The 21983-nt window shown below is 51.1% G+C and overlaps 1 long non-coding RNA gene across 1 annotated transcript in view; it reads left to right on the top strand.

Moving 5' to 3' along the window:
* Positions 1 to 20959, top strand: part of LOC110306337 (uncharacterized) — a 153701-nt gene extending 132742 nt beyond the window's left edge. The window contains exon 3 of the long non-coding RNA XR_003837980.2: positions 19670 to 20959. This is a non-coding gene — a long non-coding RNA (uncharacterized LOC110306337). The remainder of the gene's footprint in view (positions 1 to 19669) is intronic.
* Positions 20960 to 21983: the final 1024 nt, after the last annotated feature.

Below are 21983 nucleotides of genomic sequence, written 5' to 3' on the forward strand. Positions count from 1 at the left end.
ATAGCTGTCTAGAGTCTTCCATCCTCCGTAGTTACGGCAAGTCTGGCCATAAATCCTGAGTGGGAAGCTCAGAATATGGACAGGTTTGCCTAGAGATACCAGACCATCCCTGCATCTTCTACAGAGTCTGAGGAATGGGGTGCTGGGGGTAGGAATGGGTCTGGAACCCGGCAGGTCATGAGAGAAGCACAGGGTAACACTTTGCCTGGTTCCTGGGACAGATGGGACATTTGACAAGTGGCAGTATATATATTTTTTTCTTGCTTCGGCTTTGACGGTTCTGGATTTGATGGTGAATAAATTTCTGAGCTTCTGTTTCCTCTGTAAGATGGTGATGTTAAGCCCTGCTCTTTGGGAGACCAGGAATCAAGCGAAATGGGGCAAAGCCAAGGTCTACTAGTGTAGTGTGCAGAGTCCTGACGACACCACAGAGTCTGTCCCCAAGCCTTGTCTTCTCTCTTCCCAGATACCCCTCTGGCTTTAGCCACTGAAGACACTGCTGGGGTACCCATGATGTGTTCTAACTCGGGGGTTTCGGTCTGTCCTCCTAAAACAATCCTGTTTGCATCTTTCCTCAGCCTCTTCCTTAAACGCAGTATCCCGTGCTCACTTGATGCCTTTAAGAAAGCATTGTAACTCGCCCTTTATAGTCCCGGCCTGCACGTCTCCTCAGAAATACCATCTCCTGTCCCATCATCTCCTAGTGCCCCTGATTTGCATCTCACTCACAAGGCGAGATCCTTTCTGCTCTCTGCATCCCCACACCCTTTCCTCCTGCATCATCTGTGGCTGTCACCTTCAGAAAGCTCACAACCACACATGTCCCATGAGGTGGCTGCTCCTTCACCCAGCCCTTCAGAATGTCTCCCACAACGCTGCCTCTGAATCCTCACTGGGCTCTAGGCAGTAGGTGTGGAAGGACGTCTTGTTCCTGGGTCTGTGCCTCCCATTTCCAAGCTTTCCCCGTCTTCCCTTCTTGTCTGGGGATCTATGGATGACAGAGAGGTGGCTGGATGCTGCTGGGCTCTCTGATGGGAGGCTGCCCTTGGACTGAGTGATTATTGTTGAATTTTTTTTTTTTTTAGCTGCTATCTGGGCTTGGTAACTGGAAGGCTGTGTGCATATTGGGGTCAGGGATGGTTAATAAGTGACTTGATGGGGGTTTCCAGGCAAACTGTGGGTACTGCCTTTCTGAAAACAGCACTCTTGGCCTTTATCAGCCTTCAGACTTCCTCTTCACCCAGTGCCAGACTATCTCTGGGCCAGAATGGCTGTAACTCCATTCTCCGTTCATCCATTCAGCAGATACTCACCGAAGTCTACCATCACCTAGACTACCCTAGTCAGAGGAACGAACAAGACAGGGTTGATCCCATCTTCATGCAGCCCGCCTTCTCATAGGGAGAATGCAGGTGATACACAGTAAACTAGGAAAACAGCGAAATACTACACAAGCAGCTGACAACATCGCAGATAGCTATAGAGCGAGGAGATGCGGCTCAGTGCAGTTGGGAGGAACGGGTAAGGGCCAGGTTGCAGCATTTCTCAAAGGGAGATATGGGAACTTGAAGCAGGGGGTGGAGGAGGGGCCTGCATGCTTTTGGGGAAAGCCCTTGGGACAGAAGGAACAGAACAGTGACAAGATCAAAGCAGGAGCGGGGAAGGAGGCTTTGATAGGCAGAGCGGATGTGGTGGGATCTCAGTGAGGGCTGCCGCACAAAAGTACCAGACCAGAAAGGGCCTGGAGGGAGCAGAGCTTCCCTGGTGAGGTTTTGAGTGACTGATATATGCTAGGATTTGACTATCCCTCCCAAGGCCCCTGTACAGGGGCTGGGAAGAGAGATTCTAAACTGGGAGGGGCGTTGGTGGTGATAAATGGTGTAGAATATGCCCATTTCCCTCCTGTGGTCCTGTCACAAACAGACTGACAGCGATGATGTCGTCGTGAGCTGAAAGGCATGGTCAGAACTTGGGAGCATCCACAGCTGCTGAATGTAGAGTCACTGCTGGCATTGGGGTCTGGGCTAAGAAGTTCACCCCCCACTCTCCCTACACACCAGCAGTCCTGTCAGCAAAGGCCACGGGAACATGAAGAAGAGGAGAGAGGATAAATGCCCTCCGTCTCTTGTTCTGAACGTGTTCCAGCAGGGGTACGTGCTAGAGGGACACCGTCAGGTCACAGAGCAGCTAACAATGCCGGGGGCGCTCCTGTGTGGGCTCCTCAGATCTCTCAGGGCTTCCCTTGTCTTGCAGCCCCCGTGTCTTCCTCTCACTTTGCTCCTTCCCTCTGAGATCCTGCGGCTTGACAGCTGTAGTGATGGATGGGGTTAGCCATCACACCACAACAGCCAGCAAGGAGAGGCAGGCTCAGAGTGCCCCAGTTCACATCGGATGCAGAGGGTCGTTCTTGAGAACGGGTCCACAGGCACATGACCTTGGTGGTTGTTAGCTAGTGAATGTCCTGTGTCTGTGCGTGACACGGAAGCTGAGCCTGTAAGGCAATGAATGCGTGGTGTCCCAGCTGGACACTAGACATTGTGTCCATTGTGTGTTCATTGCACGCATGCATGTGTGGGTGTGGGTGTGCATATGTGTGTGTGTGTGCATCTCCATCATGGAAGAGCTAGCTGCAGATTCTGCTGAAGCCTTAGAATCACGGGTGCTCTGTTGAAAATGCCTGAAGAAGGAGACAGGAATCTTTGCCTGTATGTTCCTGCCAAGGCCAAGGCCAGGTGTGTTTCTGGGCAACTCCTGAGGACACCTCCTCACCCAGTGTCTTGCCCTGCTGCCTCCATAATCTTACAGGATTAGACTGCTGCCTCTGCCTACTTCCTTCCAAAGAGCTGTGACATCACTGCCTCTTAGGCCCCAAGGCTCCTGTGTGGTGTCAGCAGGAGGAAGGACTGTTGTAACGGATGAAAAAAATCTGACACCATGGGAGGACATGCCCTTTCCTCAGCTGCATCTATCATGTGTGTGTGGTAGGGGGAGAAGACGCCACTCAGATGACAACTTTTACTGGGCTGAGAGGGGGAAAAACTGGGAGCCGGAGCAGGCACTTGCAGTCAGCCGGAGTCAGTGCAGGGATGAGCTCAGCCCATGACTAGTGTCATCCCAGCCACTTGCAGATGGAACTTCCCCATGGGATCCAACCGTGAGTCACTGTGGTTGATGTCCCTGCATCAAGCTTCTTCGCTAGGCCTCCCACTCTTCCCCGGGACATCGTGGTCACAGGTCAGGGCTAGTGATTCACTGGGTACCGGAGCCAACTCTAGGGGTGGAGCCTTTTAGCCTCTCACCTCCTGGCATGTGGACCCTCAGTGTGATGGCAACAGTTAGGCTGAGTGCTGCCTCAGAAGCTATGTGCAAGACGTGTGTGGATGGGCGGAAGGCCCTCTCATCCCCAGGAGGTCAAGCAGGAGCCACGGCAGTAGCAGATGTATTTCAAAAGGCTGCGTGGGCAGTCCAGGGTGCTCCGTGGGACAGCCAGCTGCAGCCAACTGCAGCTGGCTGAGCCTGATCCCTGGGGTGAACTTGGCAGAGTCACCTGAGAGATAGGGGAAGTAACTTGGAGCCCTGGAGTGCAGTGCTGGGTACTGAGAGGACAGAACCAGTGGAGTTTACCCAAAAGGCCAAGCAAGGCTGTGCTGGCAAGGCAGCTCGATGACCCAGTGCATGGTGGACCTGCTAGTGCCTCTTGGGCAGGAGTTTCACCTCTGAGCAAAGGAATCATTTCATTGGTTCCCATTGTCTGCCCACAGCTGCCTGGGTCACCGTCCCACCTGAGGGCTATCTGTCTGTCCCACAAAGCAGACAGCACAAGAGGAAGTCTGTGGGATAAGAGAAAGAACAGATCCCTTTACTAGTTGAAGGATGTGTGGTGGTAATTTAAAACTTTGCCTGTCTTTTTTTATTTTTTATTTTTCCCCCCCCCTTAGTCTCTGGTTTTGCAGAGGAAAAGGAGAGAAAGAGCTTGCAGTTGGGTGGTTAGGGATCCAGGAGGATCTGGTAGGGGCCGGGGGGTGGGGTGGGTGAGGAACACGATTAAAATATATCATATGAAAAAGATTAAACAAGACCACGTAGGAACACACGGCAAGGACTGCCTGTGATAGCATGCACTTCCCTCCTCTTGGGTTTCTGTGGTTTTCCTCAGAGGTTTACACCAGCCTCACCTAACCCTTTGGGCTCAGTGCTCACCTGACACACTGTGGGAAGGCTGCTCAGGTGCGGGACTCGGTTTGCGTCCTGTCAGCCTGTCTCTTTCAAGTGTGATAAAACTGACATATTGACATCATGGTTGGGTTCTGTCCCGTGGCTCATCAGTTCTGGAGCTTTGCATTTGTACACGGGTACATTTTATTTTTGTTTTTGTACATACACACACACACACACACACACACATACACACACACAAACACACGCATACACACACATACACACACACAAACACACACATACACACAAACACACACACAAACACACAAACACCACACAAACACACACAAACACACACACACACACACACACAAACACACACATACACACAAACACACACACAAACACACACACAAACACACACACACATATATAGTAGAGGGAGAGTTATATATTCATGGAAGTAAGAGGACAGCTTGTGGGAGTTAGTTTTCTCCTTCTGTCACTCGGGTCCTAAGGATGGAGCTTACATCACTAGGCTCTGCCATGAGCGCCATCACCCCCGGAGACATCTTGTCATTACCCTTTCCACTTTTTTCCCCACCATTTTGGTCTGAATATCAGTCTTTCATTGGTCTGGAACTTCACTTGTAGTTCAGGCTAGCTGACCTGTGAGCTCCAGGGATCCCCCAACCCCACTTCTTATCTGACATCTCTGGGATTACAGGGACCGCGTGCTATGCCTGTCTTTTGCTTGAAATGCAAGTACTTTACTGATTGAGCCGAACCCCAAGCCCCCATTTCTATCCTTAGTTCAAGCAGAGGGTAGCAGGGACCTGAAAGCGCTATTTAGAGTAAAGGTCAAATATGAGACCAACCTCCTTGAGCCTCAGACAAGACACCTACCAGTTAGGCAGGCCCCATGTTTCTGAGACAGTTCCTGAGGCTCCTTGGGCAATGTCCCAGTTGAGGGAGCAAGGTAGGAGGGGGGGATCCAGATAGCTGTTCACGAATGGGGACCACAAGGGTCAGCCCCACAGGTCCCAACTAACCTAGAAAGGAGTCAGGTCTAAGGTACAGCCCTGCATGTGAGTCGGCCAGAGTGAGAGCTTGTGAGAAAGGGTCTGCTTGGGGTGACTCAGTCAGCTAGCAGACTATAAAAAAGGGAAATGAGTCACTTCCAACCCTGAGCAAGAGCTCCTAAGGCCAGGCCGCCAGCACCTGTCTGGGACGTGGTTAGTTATTAACGCTGCCGGGGAGAGCGTCATGGGAACAGAACACAGAGGCTAGAGGCAGCTTGCAGGCCGTCGCCCTCATGTTCTCGGGGCTCCTCTCCACCTAGTCCCCAAATGCAGACAAGCCCTTAGGTGTATAACATCTCTCAAGGTACAGATGCCACAAAAGAACAGGCTGAGGAAGGGGGGCCACAGCCTCTTGTTTTAGACCCACTGTAAGATCAGGTGCCAGGGTCTGGCCTTCCCAGGGTTAGCTGTGCAAGGTTTGGCCTAGCCTCATTCTGTCAGGCAGGTACCAAACTCTAGAAGTCTGACTTCAGAACTCAGTCCAGTCTGAGGAAAGGTTTAGGGAGACAGGGACTGTGTCTATCAATCTAAATGCCCCACCCATAAGTATCTAACCCAGCTCCCCATACCTAAGGATCAGGCATGGGGTAGCCCCAAAAGAGGGTAACGTTGGTCTTGTGCTGGAGTCTTCAGTCGATACCCTAAGAAGCTGGAGTTGGAGGAGGGCCGACAGAGAGGCCTTGCCCTTGGGGAAAGCTTCAATGGAAAGTTGAGCTAGGAGTTGAGATGAGCTCGGCCTAATCCCTCCTCTCTCCATGCCTGGAAAAGTACAGAGCACAGCAGCTTCTCCCCTCAGATTCCAGATGACATGCCCGGCCACTTTGGGGGGTGGCCCAGCCTGGGCCCGAGCCACGCCTGTTGCTGCCAGGGTCTTGCTCTCCAAGACCATGTTGCCAGACAGGAGGAAGCCTGGCAGGGCACTTTTAGCTCCTCAGACTCTGTGAGATCCATAAAGGAAGCCCTGGGTCCAGAGGGAAGAGATGCATCCCAGATATTTGCGGCTGGCTCCCAGTGCAAAGCCCTCCAGAACTCACAGATGCCATTTGCCCGCCAGAGGAGCACTGGACCAGGCACTGGGTCCGCGCTTCTGGGTGGCCACCAGCAGCGAGCAACCCACGAAAGGCTTTGCTCGCTCACCGGCAGGGCTTCCACATCTGTACAGTGGGAATTGGTAAGACCTGTCCTGCCCATTGGCAGGCTGTGTGTGAGGCCTGCTGAGATCACCCAGCCTGTGTGACAGGGCTTGGGAGTGGCTCAGGGCCACCCAGATGGAGGATGCACATCCAGGGTGCTTAAGGTGATTAGCAGTCAATTTAGCAAGGCCTGAGGTCTGGGCTCCATGGGAGGGTGGCTTTGCAGGCACCCACCTGGGGCTTAAGGGTTTCTTTACCTCCCACAGCTGATAAGTCAGGTGGGCGTGATTTGTCTGAGCCTCTGCGGGAGCAGCCAGCCTGCCATTGGATCCTCTCTTTCCTTTCTTCGGGGCCTGGGCAGTGGGAGAAATAGAACCCAGGGCTCCTACCCATGAGCGGTCCAGTCCCTAAGAGACCCTGGAGAGGTCACATGAAGATCAGTGTAATCATGTCCCTCTCTTGGGCTGCGTTATCATAGGGTGCTCCTGCCCTGGGAACTGACCCAGTGTGTCACCTTCTCCCCATCAGGGAAGACAGAGCCACCTATAAGCATCAGATTTTATCCCTGACATGCCTAGGAAGTGCTCCGTGAATAACCATCCAATGTAGGAAAAAGTCAAAGCCTCAACAGTTCCTTCTTCCTGGTTTATTTTATTATGCAGGGATCCACGAGACCATTGAAGGGAGAGAACTGGCATGGAAGGGAGCACCCCTTGTGGGGAGCACTCCTTGTGGGGAGCGCCCCTTCTAGGGAGCAGGCATCACAGTAGTGCTTGCTGTGTGAAGTCGCTTGGGTACAGTCCTTGCTCTCATAACATCAGATTTTGGCCATTTGCATCTCCCACCCAGACCATGGCATTCTTAAAGTCTTTCCTGAGAGTTGCCTTCCACTTGAACCGTTTAATGATGGCGGGGGGGGGGGTATCATTCCTGAGGCTACACACCCAGGTTGCCAACTCCAGACAAATGAGGAAAACAGGGGGAGCTCTGGGTATGTAGCTGAGTGCTAGAGTCCTTCCCCAGCATGCACAAGGCCCTATCCCCAGCATTGAAAATAGAAAAGTCGCTAGGGAGCCGGATGGAGATGGGAGTTCTAGGCCAGCTCTTAGTGTTTGAGCACTGCCCCGTGCAAACTCCAAGGTGTAAGCTCACAGATAGCTCAGTGGGTAAAGGCACTTGCCTCCAGGCCTACTTACCTGAGTTCTGTGCCTAGAGCCCACTCGATGGGCAGAGAGAATGAGCAGGTCCTGCAAGCTGCTCTCTGACCACCTCACACACCTCTCGCCTGCGTGCACCCACCCCTCCCCAAAGCATAGCAATGTATTCTCAAACCCCACATCTACCTTAGACCTCAGACACGATCCTACTTGGAAATGGAGTCTGTGCCGATGCAGAGAGTTAAAGATCTTGAGATGAACTCATCCTAAATTTTGGGTGACTCCCCTCTCCAATGGTCAGTCCTGAGAAGACGGCAAAAGATGCAGGTTGCAGAGAGTGGAGGCAAAGACTAGACATACACATCTGGATGCTGGGGAGAGTCAGATACCACCCGGGAAACTAGGAAGAAAGGTGTCGGCCTGGTTCCTGCATCTAGAACCTGTACTGTTGAGACCTTGACTTTGAATTTCTGATTTTGAGGACCGTCAGAGGGTGAATCCTGGTGTTTCAAGCCACCAAGCCAGAGACGGGTATGCTGTGGCTCCTCTTGGCCTATCTATCTGCTAAATCCCTGTCCCTGTGCTCAGAGAGGAATCCAACCAAGCATCCTGAACTGGTGCATCACCTTTCAGACAAGTCTGTGACACACCATGGCAGAAGCAGCTCTATTAAAGCCATGCCCCACTCTACTATGTCCGGCTCTTGTCAGTAGACATTTAGTAAGATTCTTGTGGTTAATATTTCACCGTAGGAAGGTAAGGGGGGCTATCGTTCTTGTCCTTTGATGTTTCTGACATGTATTCATTTCTCTCCTGTGGGATAAGACGGTGAACACAAATCCTTGAGGCGAGGACTTTAACTGTATTCATTTCCTGGGCTGATGTTACGAACCCCACATACACTTGGTGGTTTCAAACAACGCATATCTTAAAATTAGGGAGGCCTGCAGTCTGAAACGAGACCTCTGGGACTAGGGGTGAGGCGCAGTGGTAGACTCTGTATTGCGTGAAAAAGCCCCTGGGTTGTGTTCCTCAGCACAGTGCGGGTGCTGTGTGGGAGCAGGGTTGGGTAGGGGGAGATGCAGGGTCTCAGGAAGTAGGGCCTTGAAAGCTAAAATCGCATTGCCAGTTGAGGACAGGGCTGCTCTCTCATGGAAGATGGAGGGAGAACTGTTTGTAGCATCTAGTGTGGCTTGTAGTTACACCACCCAGCCATCTGTTTTTGTGGTCACTCTGTTTCTCTCTGTAGCCAAATCTCCCTCTGCCTCTCATCCTTCAAGGGAACTTAAGATGGTGTCTGGGGCCTGCGCACATAATCCAGGATCAGCATATCGCAAAACCTTTCACTCAGCTCAGCTTTCCACATCCCTTTGCTGTGTAAGGTACCACTTGGAAGTTCCAGGGGTTGGGACGTTGCTATCTTGCTTTGCTTCATTTTTGCAGGGGTAGCTAGAACCTGTCAAGTTTAGCACCATATCTGTGACTGTGTCCACACTATAAAGTCCACAAGTGGGCATGGAGGGTGAATGGTGGGTACCTGGTGTGCATAAAGCCTGTTCTTTGAAGTACACCTTTATTTTATTTTTTTTTTTTGTGCTGTCCCTTTAAGAACATTCCCAGCTCTCCTAGGAGTGAGATTGATCGGAGGGGGCCCGCCCCAGATTGAAATCCCCATTACAGGAATCATTTAAAGTCCCCCTCTAGGAAGCTCAGGGCTAATGAGATAATTCCTATTAGGAGAGGAAGGAAATGAAGGTGGCCCGACATCCTTTCTGTCTCTAATTTATGTGATTCACTGAAACCTCCCCTCCTCCATCCTGGGCCTCCCTCCTTCGGTCCCCTCCCTCAGCTGCCCCTTTGAATTCTGGTTCCCCTGTCCGTCCACCCTCTCCTGCCAGCCAGGGCTCTGCTTGCCAACAAGTCCTAGCATGCCAGGCAACCTGGGAAGGTTGCTTTCCAGACGAGGCATCTGGGCTCTGTTCTTGGCAGCCTTGCCAAATCATGTCTTTGCAACCCTCTCCTCCTCCCTGGTGCCTCACCCAACTTGCCCACCACGGTCCTGCCCCACAGGGACCCAAGAAGGGGGGGAAGCTGTCGGGAGAACCCAGATAATTCCAAGCAGACAGAGAAGACAGAGCTGTGGCTGTTTTGTTTATCTCCCTCTTTTCCTCCCTGGACTTTTAAGGGGAGGGGAGGGGGAGCAAACGAGAGGGAGGGGAAGGGAGAGGTTCTGTTTCCTTCTTTTTTTGTCAGGCTGCGAGCAGGAAACCCCAGTTTGATCTTTCATGGGAGGGTTGTGATGTCACCCAAGCTTCATGGGGTTTGAAGTTCAGATTCTGCCCTCGATGTACATCTGGAGGCTGGAAAGATGGAAGAGCCAGGTGGGGAGCCCCATCTCATGTGCCATGGCACTGTCGACTGACACTCACTCTGTTTATCCGATGCCCTCCTCTTCTGCTCAGGCATGCTGGGGACAAGGGCAACCACCCAGGTGTCCTCTGCTCAGTACGGTCTCAAGCACCCAGAAGTAGCATGGCTGTTTCTTGCCCCTGGATCACTCTCTTTCCTGTCTTCTTCATCCCCAGGGAAGCCATATGGTGGAGTCTTCCGAGTCAGGGCTAAGAGCCAGCGTGGCTCTGGCCCTGGGGACAGTCCAGCAGCCCTGATGTGCAATGTGGGTGGCCTGTTCCGTGAACTCCTGCCTGGCCTTGCCTCTGAGAGCCCAGCTGCAGCCTAGGCCCCCATCGTGAACAAAGAGTGCAGAGGCCCAACTTCTCTTGTCATTGTGGCACAGATGCCACCAGGCCATGTGGGACTGGAATCAGACAGAGCAGCAGAGCCTGGTGGGTACCGGTTCTCTTTGGGTTGACCCACTCTAACTTTGAAGGCTGCAGTTTTCTAGTGGGTGAGGGGGCACTGGAGACAGAAGCTAGGCTCAAGGGAATCGTGCAAGAGCAGGATATCCAACAGGAGTGTGAGTTAGGGGCTGGAGTGTCTACTTAGCATGCAGAAGCCCTCGGTTTGGTCCCCAGCATGCCAAAAGGAAAAAAACAAAAACAACAACAACAAAAAACAAAAACAAGAACAAAACCCAAACAAATGAAAACCCTGTACATTTCAACAGTCAGTAAAGTCCAAGTTCAGGGTTGAGGTTAAGCCTTAGCCAATTTAGACTGATGCTTCTTATCAGTAGCTGAGTCCCCATTTACAGCGGGAACTCAGTCCCATTCCTGCTCAGGATGCCTGGTTTTATCAGCTCCCGGTTCTCCCTGTTTTGGGAATGGCCAAGGGTACATGGAAACAAGACAGCGAAGAATGGTCTGAATGCCAACAGCGAGAGAGAGAGAGAGAGAGAGAGAGAGAGAGAGAGAGAGAGAGAGAGAGAGAGAGAGAGAGAGAGAGAGAACGAGAGAACGAGAGAACGAACGAACGCAATCAATGGTAAAAGGGCTCCATGTCCTTCCTTGGAAAGGATCTGAGTTCATTTTGAAATAGAATATCCCATGGGAGAGAGTGAAAGGGGTCACGGTCCTCACGGAGTGGCTGCTCCTGGTCTCTTTGCTTTAGGGATGAATTAAAGAGAAGCTAACATAAGTTGTCCAGGATCCTGAACCCATAAGTGACTGCCCCACGCACGACTTGGATCCAGATCTGTTTGGCTAAGCCCAGGGGTCTCCAGTGAAATCTACATCTGGAGGATTTTCTCACTGGGAGGAAACAGAGTGACCTTGCTCCAAGTCCCTTCTGTGCTTGTAGGATAGCCACTTTATGTTGCTGCTATCCTGGTTTGTTCATTCACACATCCATTGTGCATCTCATCTGCCTGCCTACCCACCCATCCACCCATCATCCATCTGTCTATCCACCCATTGTGTACATAATTACTCATTCATCCATTCATCATTTACCCATTATCTGCCCATCCACCCATATAACCATTTACAATCATCTATCCATCCATGTTCACCTAACCAACTACCTATCTATCTGTCCACTCATCTACCCACCTACCTATTGACCCATCCACCAACTACATGGCCATTCACCCATCTATCCATCTATTCATCTACCTACCATCTACCCATTTACCCAGCCACCCACTTATCTATCACCTACCTAGCCACACTCATCCATCCATCCATCCACCCATCATCTGTACACCCACACACCTTTCCACCCACCATCCACCCATGCGCCCATCCATCCATTGATCCATCCACCCATCCATATACCTTTTCACTGCAGACAATAATCTTGGCACTCTCAAGAGAAAGATGACATGGCTGCCCCGGCTTGTCTACAGCTAGCAGCCGACAGCTGACAGACCTGAATAAACAGAGTACACAGCGATCCAGTCCCAGTAAGAGGCACAGTAGATGAAGAGACTCCAAGAGAGTCTGGGTGTGGGGTCTTATTATCTCCAAAGTCCATCTTTAGGAACAGTCCACAGGGGGATCAATAAGGGACCCAGGTTGGCGGGTTCGGAAGGTTCTTTGATCTACCTACAAGTTAATGCTTTGCAGCAGTGAACCGCAAAGCAGCCCCACCCGGGCCTGAGATAACAGGCTGGTGCGATCACAAACTAGCCGCCTCTGATAATGCCGGGGTTTTATTGAGGTCTGGTTCCTCACCCAATGGGATCATATCCGGCAGCATCAAAGGGAGCAGGCGTCACCTTGTGCAAAGAATCCTGGGCCCTCAGGTGTGTTCGTGTCAGGAAGGGGACATGGGTGGCTGTGTGTGCATAAGCCTGACCAGTGGCAATTACCCATTCTGTAGGCCAGAGGCCACAAGCCCCAGAAGGGGCTTTGACAAGCCACCAATTCCATTTCCTCTTCAGGTTGGCTCAGCTCCTAAGATTTCCTTTCACATGGTCAGGTCACGTCTTGAAGACGAGGGTTACTCTCCTATCATTCTGCCCCTGCCTCTGTGTCCCAATACACTGGATGGGACTGTACTGGAGAGGTGAGGTGGGAGCTCAGTCACAATGAAACCCTTCGAGCTTACTCTTTGTGGATCTCTGGGATTTGCTTCTCGGCTGGCTTTGGCACGACCTTAAAGATACGTGTCCCTCACAATGATGGAAGAAACTGGTTGGGACAGCAAGCAGCAGATTGTGTCCCTCTGTAGTAGAAGGGTTAATGGGTGAACTGGCTGTGCTGTGGCCCTGGCCGAGGGCTCCTCTCCTGCTCCCCCAGGAAGAGCCTGGTGTACCGGTGTTCTTTCAGGATGCTGTGTATCATGAATCAGTCTCTGGAGACTGGAGCAGAGAAACACCACAATACAAACAGCACATCTGGAAGCTTTCTCAGGCTTATTTTTTTTTTTTAACATGTTTGCAGGAGTCAGGACATTTGCACAGACGGGAGGGATCCTTGGGATCCTAGTCAGATGAGGGAGGTATTCTGGATGGACTAAGAAGATGGAGGAGGGACATGGCGAGACAATGTTGGGTATCGGCTAAGTCTTTGACCCTGAGAGTTCCCTGTTGTACAGAATTACCTGTTAGAAGTTCCTAGGAACAGCCAGGGTCTGGGATAGGCCTGGGCTGGGACCTGGACTCCAATCCCTAGCGTCTTTGGTTCTGCCGGACCAGAGCAGCTGTGTCTCTTCTTCCTTATCCCAGGTAGCTGGGAGAGAGCTGCGTGGTAGAAGGTGGGACCCTTGGGAAAGGGCAGCCTGTAGGCAAAGGCAAGACCTCTGCTCTGCAGTCCCCTAGAGACTCCTTGGCTTTCCCCATGGACTTTATAGGTTTACATCTGGCCCCGTGTCTTCCCACCTGGACTACCAGGTGGGGCTGAAATAAAGAGGCAGGAAACAGGGAAGTCATTCATTTATTTCAGTCCTGCCTGATGTGGTGGCTGCCCTTGAGACTAGCAGAAATGTTAGCTGCTGCTCCCTGTCTCCCCGCCCTCCCTCCTGCTCTCTCTCCCTCCCTCTCTCTTTTTCTTGAGACAGGGTCTCACTATGTATATTTGACTGGCCTGGAACTCTATATGTAGACCAGGCTAGATTCTTAACTCAATGACCCTCCTGCCTCCGCCTCCTGAGTGCTGGTATTAAAGGTATGCACCACCATACCCAGCTCTTATACACGCCTCTCTTCTTCCTCCTTTTCTTCCTCCTCCTTCCACTCCTGTTCCCTGTCTTCTCCTCTCTCCTTTTATTTCTTCTCCTCACTTCTTCTTCTCTTCTGCATCCTTCCTTTCTTCTTCCTCCCTCCTCCACATCCTACACTTCCTTCGACATCCTGGACTCCATGATTCGAGCCAAGTGAAATAAAGAAAAGGCTGGTCTTCCAAGTTAACATGCCCACTGATGTTGTCCGTGCCCAGGTCTTATTTGTGCACTGTTGCTAGGTGATACAACCCCACAGCAGACCTCCCTGGCCTCTGGCTCCTGTGGCCTTTTCACCTGTTCTTGCAGGATGGTTCCCGAGCCCTAGATGTAGTTGTGTTGAGATCTGTGCTTGGAGCTGGGCTTCCCATGACCCTGCTGATCTCTCAACTGCATCCAGCTGTGGATTTCTGTAATGGTCTCTCTACTTACTGTAAAGAGGAGAAGCTTTGATGCAGAATGAGAGCTACTTCTCTGTAGATATAAGAGAAATCTCAGTGTCCCACCCCTGGTTACAGGCAGCTTATGACCCCTGAGAGAGGGAGAATTAGTCTCTCCCAGGGACAAGCCCCCTAACTGGTTATTCACTATAAAGTGGTCAGTCCTGAAACAGTATACACACAAACAATGAAGATGGCCTCCTCTGCCTCTCTGTCTTTCTCCCTCTCTCTGTCTCTCTGTCTGTCGCTGTGTGTGTGTTTAAAATAATTGAAAAAAAAAAGAGGGAAGTCAGGGTGGAGAGAACATGGGAAGGGTTGGAGGAAGGAAAGTCAAAGAGGAAATGATGTAATTACATTTTAATTAAAAGTATATTGAATTTTTAAAAAAAAGTTGGCTCAGGATTCTGTGAGCACAGTTGGGAATGAAGTAATGGATGGCATAGATGTCTCTGTAAGAGAAAGCACTGGCACCTTTGGGCTGAATCCTTCCTCTTCAGGGAACAGAACATCAACTTATTCGACTCTCGCACTTGACTTCTCCCTTGTTCCAGTCAGTTATAGACACACGGTCCAGCTTTTCCTCTGCCTGCTTGGGTTCATGTCCTAGGTTCAAGCCTAGCCACTGGAAAGGAATTCACCCTCTGCCTCTGTTCAAGTTCACCTGTGGGGCTCTTCCTAGGACTCTATATTCACAGAAGCTGGGGCTTTGCATAATTATTCATGTGAGAGACCAAAAGGGTGTCCTTCCTGGAAATGGGAAATGGGCTGACCCAGCTGCCAGGAATTCCATGCCATCCATCCATGGGGATGTCTGCCCCCGAGCTGCTCCCAAGGCTGGCCAGCTCACTCCTGGTACAGCTTGGTCTTGGGAGCACCTGTGTGTTCCCCATCAGCAGACTCAGCACCTCCACACAGCCTGAAGCAGTTCTCTCCAGGTCCCGTACCAGCTGCAGAGGTGCTGAGCAAGGCCCTCACTGGCTCTGCCCATGTGGCTTTGACTTTACAGGCTCCTCCCTCGTCCATACTGACCTATGGGGCTTGGCAGGTTCTGGCCATCGGAAGGTGGAAAAGCTTCCCAGGAGATTGTGATGCGCATCTAGAGTCAAGGAACAACTGAGGGCCGGGGAGGTGGCTCTCTGGGTTGAACACTTGCAACAGAAACATGAGGACTTGAGTTCTAATCCCCAAGCCCAATAAAGCTGGGTACAAGAAGGTATGCATCCCCAATCCAAGTATTCCTCCTGCAAAGTGGGAGGTGGGAATAGGAAATCCCTCGAAAGCTTGTAGGTCGGCTAGTGTGGTGTACACTATGACAAAAACCAGGGGACCCTGTCTCCAACTAGGGTGGAAGGCCTGGCCTGATGCTGGGGTTGTCCTCTGACCTCCTCAAGCATGCCCTGCTCCAGCCAAAGACTTGGTGTTTTGGTTTGTTATTGTCTTCTTCCCTCCTCCTCCTCTTCCTCTTCCTCCTCCTTTCCTCTTCTTCCTCTTCTCCTCTTCCTCATCCTCTTTCACCTCTTCCTCTTCCTCCTTCACCTCTTCCTCCTCCTCCTCCTCCTCCTCCTCCTCCTCCTCCTCCTCCTCCTTCTCCCTCTCCTCCTTAATAAGGGAGTTGGAGACATGGTTCAGTGTTTAAGAACACGTGCTACTCTTAGAGAAGTCCTGAGCGAAGTTTCCACCACACACATTGGGTAACTTACAACCATCCTCAACTCCAGGGGATCAAACGCACTCTTCTGGCTTTCAATGGCACTACATGTGCTCGTCACACACACACACACACACACACACACACACACACACACACAATTGGACAAGAAAAGGAAGCTGAAGAACCAGGCCATCTGTCAGCTGTAGGCAATGCTACTGTCCCCACCCTCTGTTGGATTCACATGGCAGCATCTGAGACACTTCTCCTCATCCCTCTGGGATGAGGGTGCTTATGTATGGAGGCCAAGAACACCACTGAATCCCACAGTGCATAGGAGAGTGAAGCCTATCACTGGTAGACCATGGTTTTCACACTGGAGAACACATCGGATCACTGGAGGGTCCGTTAAAATGTGCACTGCAAGGACCATGGTTGTGGCTTGGTCCAGAACATGGCGAAGATGCCTTGTGCCCACTGATGCAAAGTCCTGGGTTCCATCCCTACACTCTAGGGTGATGGAGCTGTAGGAATTGCATTTCTAACCAGTTCCCGTGTGATTATGAAGCTGTTGGTACAGGTCTATGGATCAGGAAATCCATTATCGTGATTATTAGAAAATGCTACAACAGAGAATTAAGAGAGGAGTGTTTTCCTCTTACATAACAGAAATCATGAAGGAAACTATTCCTGCCGATCAAGCATCACTGGAGTGGCCAGGATCCAGCCCCACCCCCATCCCATTTCCTTTTTTAACTATCACAGGACAGGAGTGTCTCCAGGACACCACTATGGCTGCTAAAGCACCAGCCATCATGTCCTTATTAAAACAGAGCAAAGTAAAGATAGATTGGCTTCAAGCTCCTCTAGAGCAGCCTGCCCTGAAGTTCCCCCCCAGAGTTTTGCTTGCCTCTCATTGGCCAGCTCTTACATAGCTATGCCTTGCTGCACAGTAGTCCAAACTCCACCACACCGGCAAGACAAACAAACAAATAAGTCAGAGTTCTACCAACAACTAGAGAGGACAGGATAGGTTACTGAGGATGGCAAGAAGCAGCAGCTCTGGCTCACATCTGAAAGCTGAAACTTTCCTAACTATTACCGCTCCTTCCTTCGGCATCTGCCATTCTCCAGGTGGTTTCTGTGTACTATCTCATTTAATCCTGAGAGCTTTGTAAGGCAGATGATAATATTATCTTTATTTTGCAAATGACAAAACTAAGGCTCCCCCCACCCCACCCCCAGAGATTAGGCCACCTGGCCAAGTCCCTGCCAGCAAATGCTGTCATTTAACAGCCTGCAGCTTCATAGCTCAGCCTGCCTCTGTTGCTCTCAGAGGCCTGCCTTTTTCTTACTGAGCCTTCCCGATACCGGCTAGTCCGTTCTAAGGCCCTGCCCTGCTGCTAGGAATAAATTCATCTTTCCTGTTACCTGTATCCTCACTCTGGTGCCCTCTGGGAAAATCTTTGGGGATGATGTTTGTGGGTCTGGAGGGAGGTTGGCCCAGTGGTGTGATGCTTGCCTGGCGTATCTGAAGCTCCAGGGTCCATGACTGTATGGTTAAACATGTCTCTGTGGAAGTATGGGCAGACACAGTGCAATATGAAGCCATTTATAGTGTCCTGAAGTGAAGGTATCTACAGTACTGACTCCTTCTGGAACTCCAGGGAGAATCCACTGCCTTCTCTGTTCTGTCCTCAGGACGGCCTAGCTGAGTAAGCCAAGTGCTCCCCTCCAGTCTCACACCTCTCTTCCCTGTGTCCCATCCCCTGCCTCTGTTTGTGACCATAGGTGATGGTGCCGAGGGCTGAACCTGATTATCCAGGACCATCTCTTGTCTCAGACTGCTGACATCACTGTGCCCACCAGCTCTTTTTGCCATGCAAGGTTACAGGGACCAGAGGGACAGCACCTTTCAATGTCTTCCTTGTTTTTTCCTTTCCATTGAACGCTTCAACCTGTACATAGACTGGATATGTACTCTGCTTTATGCACGGAAGTTCTAAAAGAGTCCAGAAGCCAGGCCTGGCAACTGGTGCTAATAATTGCAGGACTCAGGAGGCAGAGACAGGAAGATCGCCTGAAGTCCAAGGCTAGTCTATGGCTCCCACTTCAGAGTTCGAGATCCTGTCTCAAAACCTGACACCAAATCAGAGATGAGGGCCAAGGCCATGTGGTATGTGGCTTGTCTACTCTGTCATAGAACAGATAAGAAAGACAGTCCAGTGCAAAGGGCCAGGGGAGAGGGCCTTAGATGTGAAGACTTCCGCGTGGGTAGAGCGGCTTTGCCAGTAGACCCACGACACGGGGAGAAGCGTTCGTTCCCAGCAGATACTGTCCTTTTCTGCACAGCGAGCTTCATCAACCTTCCCAGTCACCTCTCAGCTCCGAGGCTTCTAAGTCCCCACACCCCTTTCTCTCTCTCTCTCTCTCTCTCTCTCTCTCTCTCTCTCTCTCTCTCTCTCTGGGCTGGCGGAGGTAAAGGCTGTAGGAACAGTTTGGTGAGGGGATGGTGGGGCGGGGGGAAGGGGGGGTGGAGAACTTTCTCATGCCCTAGCCCCACTTCCTCCCCACCCCTTGCCTCACCCCCTCCCCTTGTCTAGTTCTGCCCTTTGAGGGTGATAGTCTGGGGCCCTGTGTGTTTTGCTTCGGATTTTGTTTTGTAAATTCCTCATGGCAGTCCCTCTGCACCATTGCTGTCAGTTGCACGTCGTTGCCGAGCAACCGGAAGGAAGCCCTGTCACTGCCAATTAATTTGCCAGCTGCGTGGCCTGTCTCCCAGGGGAAAAGGCTTGTGGGGCTCTAGGAAACAGCCCCAAGGCTGGTGTGGAAGGAGAGAAGGAACGTAGAGGGAGCATGGAGAATTTTGGTTTTATTTGGTGTGGTTTTGTGTCCAAATAAAAGGTGTGTGGGGAGGGACTGGCCTGTCCCAGATGAAATGTACTACTTGATTTGGGGTCACCGGCAGGATTCTATTTATTTATTTAATTTGTGATTCTGAGGTTGAGACTGTCCCCATCCCCAGCTCTCCTACAAGGAAACCTCATCAGGCATTTTTCCCAGGCTGTCACCCCTTCATCCCACTTATCCCTGGGCATCATGGTGGATGCTGCACCCTGCCTAGAAGACCTTTCTCGAAGGCTGAGCTTCTAGGATCCAAACCCCCTGGGCACTCTATCGGTTACTGATGTCTTGGCTTTTGCTTGTCCAAGGAGGCCTTGATCATGAGACCCCTGTAGACCCATAGGCCTACAAGGACAGTGCTTATCTGACTGGTTTATTTTTGGATCAAGCATCTCTTCCCTCAAGGTGCTTATGGATGGCCTGCCCACATTTCTCATCTTGGGTTGATGATGCGTGCTGAGTCTGAGACCTGTATAGCAGTCCCCTTCATGGGCCAACACCACCTCCAGTGGCCCCGCAAAGTCAACACTGAAGTGGGGCACTCCCCTTGGGGACTCTGACTTTCTGCTCAGCAGTGTGGAAGGTGACAAGTGGGAAGGCTCTTCAAGGAGGGTGAATCTGCCTTCATCTGTTTGCCCTCAGACTGGGAGGTATTCTGTGCCATCCCCTGAGGGACCCCTATCCATTCTGAGTCAGTTATCCACAGACTGGGTACGTGGGGGCTGCTGTGGTCATTTTACGGAGAACCAGACCCTGTGGTTCTGGGGCTATGGACCTGTGTGTGTGTGTGCTGTGTGTGTGCTGTGTGTGTGTGTGTGTGTGTGTATCAGACTTCTTGGGGATGATTCAGTGTGCAAGGAGTTCCCCAGAGTCAGGCGTAAGCATCTCTTTCTCTAGCTCCTTGACTAAAATTCCATGCCCTGTGTTCAGGCAGCACTAACCACAATCCTGGGGGATAAAGTTGGAAGAGTGCGCTGTTACGAAAGGAGAGCATGACACCGTCTAATACTTGCTGTCTTTTGGTCCACAGGCCTAGAAGGAGACTGACCAAGGGCTGATCCTGCTTATCCATGCTACTTATCAGGAACTGTGGAACCATGGAGAACATGACCCTGGCCCTCCCTTCAGGATCTGCCTGCCTCTTGAGACGCTAGAGCCCTGGATTCAATTGAGGAACATTATGTTGGAGAATATAAACACTTCTAGACTGTGCAGACATTTGGGAAGGAATAGTCTGTTTTGACTTGAATGAACAAAGACATACGTCTCTGGGCCTGGGGAAGGCTTACCAGCTCAGTTCATCTACTGCCTGGTGGCAAACATGTCCCCTGCTGCCCCTACCCAGGATACGCTTCCTCACTCTGTCCCTGTCCAGTTACCGCACCCTTCCCTGTTTGACCCCGCCTCCTGTGCCCACTTGCCTCTGGACCCAGAGATTCTTCTTGTTTGCTCTATCATCCTTGAGCTGGATCCAGGGTGAATAGTTAACCACACTTGGGTTGAATGGGATCTTGATTCTTATTTCTCTTCCTTGGAAAGAGGGGTCAGTCTCGGTGCGTGGCACCCGGCCTGGAAGCAGCACAAGACTCAGAGTGATACATGATCTGCCTGGATGGTCCCGTGGGCTCTTTGGAGGTCAGAGCCTGAGCAGGGGGGCTGAGGAGGGCCGGCACTGGATCACACGCAGGCGTATGTCTGGATAGGCCGAGAGGAGCCCACTTTTCATTCCCTCTTCTGTGACACAAATGCCAGGAACTTTGAAAACTCTCTTCGGAGGTTGCAGTCGGAGATCAGCTTGTCCAAGGGCTTCATGTCTGAGCTCTGTTGGTCGTGCCTCCTGAGGACCTCTTTCCTCTACTGTATGCTGATGACACACCCATCCGCTGGGAGCTGGAGCCTTGTCGGGTCCTTTCCTCTAGGACCCCGCTTGCGCAGTTGGAAATCCTTCCTAATCATGCCTTGATTCCCCCTTCTCAACTACACTCAAAGATGTTTGAGCTGTTTTATTTGCAAAATGGATGGACAGTTTGTTTCTATAAAACAATCCCAGCTTCCTTGTGCTCTATCTGGTGTGTTTGTATGGCTCTTCAGTGACTTTAAAGTGGAGCGTTGACCTTGGCCTCTTCGATTCTCCATGGTGGAATAGAGAAGACCTCTTGAAGATGCTTAATGTTGCTGAGATCTTAAGAAGGCTTGCAGACTTCCTTTTCCTTCCTCCTCCTTCCACCTCCTTCTTCCCTAAGCAGCCTCTGCATTGTATACATTCCTTTATATAAATTCCTCTGTAAATGTTGTCTTTTCTAAAGAGATAGTGGAGAAGATGGTAGGAATGGTTAGAGGGGCTGCCCAGGTAGCCTGCTGTGGTGTCCCAGACTTAGAGCACACACTCAGCAGCCACAGAGATGCCAGGGACAGTAGCATCCAGACTAGCAGGCCCCTGTGCAGTAGGAAATAGTGTTCCTAACTCCCACATTCCACTCTCTGTGGAGCTGGGGAGACCAAGTCATCCCACCCTGCTTAGGACAAGGGATTTCTTGGGACAAAAGATTGTGGGAACTAAATCTTGGGCAGACTTGAGGAAACCATCATAATTCGTCATTCCGGTAAGCGAACCAGTGGCCATATATCTTCCTGCTACAGCAAGAGGAAGCTTCCAGATAGCTTGGCCATTCCCCATTCTGAGCTATGTGTCTGGTCTCTCATCAGCTACAGGACAGTCTATAGATAGGATCAGCTACCCCATCCTGACCATTTGTAAGATGGTAGGGTTGTCTTGTTTTGAAAACAATCTTAGGCGTGATGGGTCAGTTGAGACTGTGTCCTTCTGAGGAGGGTTGTGAACAATGGGCATGGCAGAAATTCAAATGACCAGAGGTTGCTCTAAGACAGCCCTATATAAGTGACACTTACCTCTTATTAAAAATGAGATTGCCCTTGAAGAAGCCAGCCCACAGCCACCAGGATAGAACAGGATGCACTGCACTATACTCAAGTTTGCTCGTGTGTGTCTGTGTGTGTGTGCAGCACCTGTGCAAACAAGTGCTCTGCAGAATAAACGAAGATCAAAAATTTACATCTTTGCTAGACAGAGACAAAGAGCTGAAATCGTAGGGACAATGTCTGGAAAGCAAGGGACTTGGCTAGGAGACTTCCTGGAAGTCCTTTGAACTGTAGCATTTATTTAAAATATCAAGGGCATGTCGACTGGGGATAAGTGTGTACTTGCTCTCTAAAGTCCTGCCTGATAACCTTTGGGTTCCACCCAGAGAGTGTTGAGTGGGACCTCCCAGCCCACTCCTACCTTCTCAGTCACTGGCTGGATCTGGCGTCAGGGAGTGGGTGGG

Source organism: Mus caroli, unplaced genomic scaffold (assembly GCF_978045245.1).
Source record: "Mus caroli unplaced genomic scaffold, Mus_caroli_1 scaffold_13, whole genome shotgun sequence".
Lineage (NCBI taxonomy): Eukaryota > Metazoa > Chordata > Mammalia > Rodentia > Muridae > Mus > Mus caroli.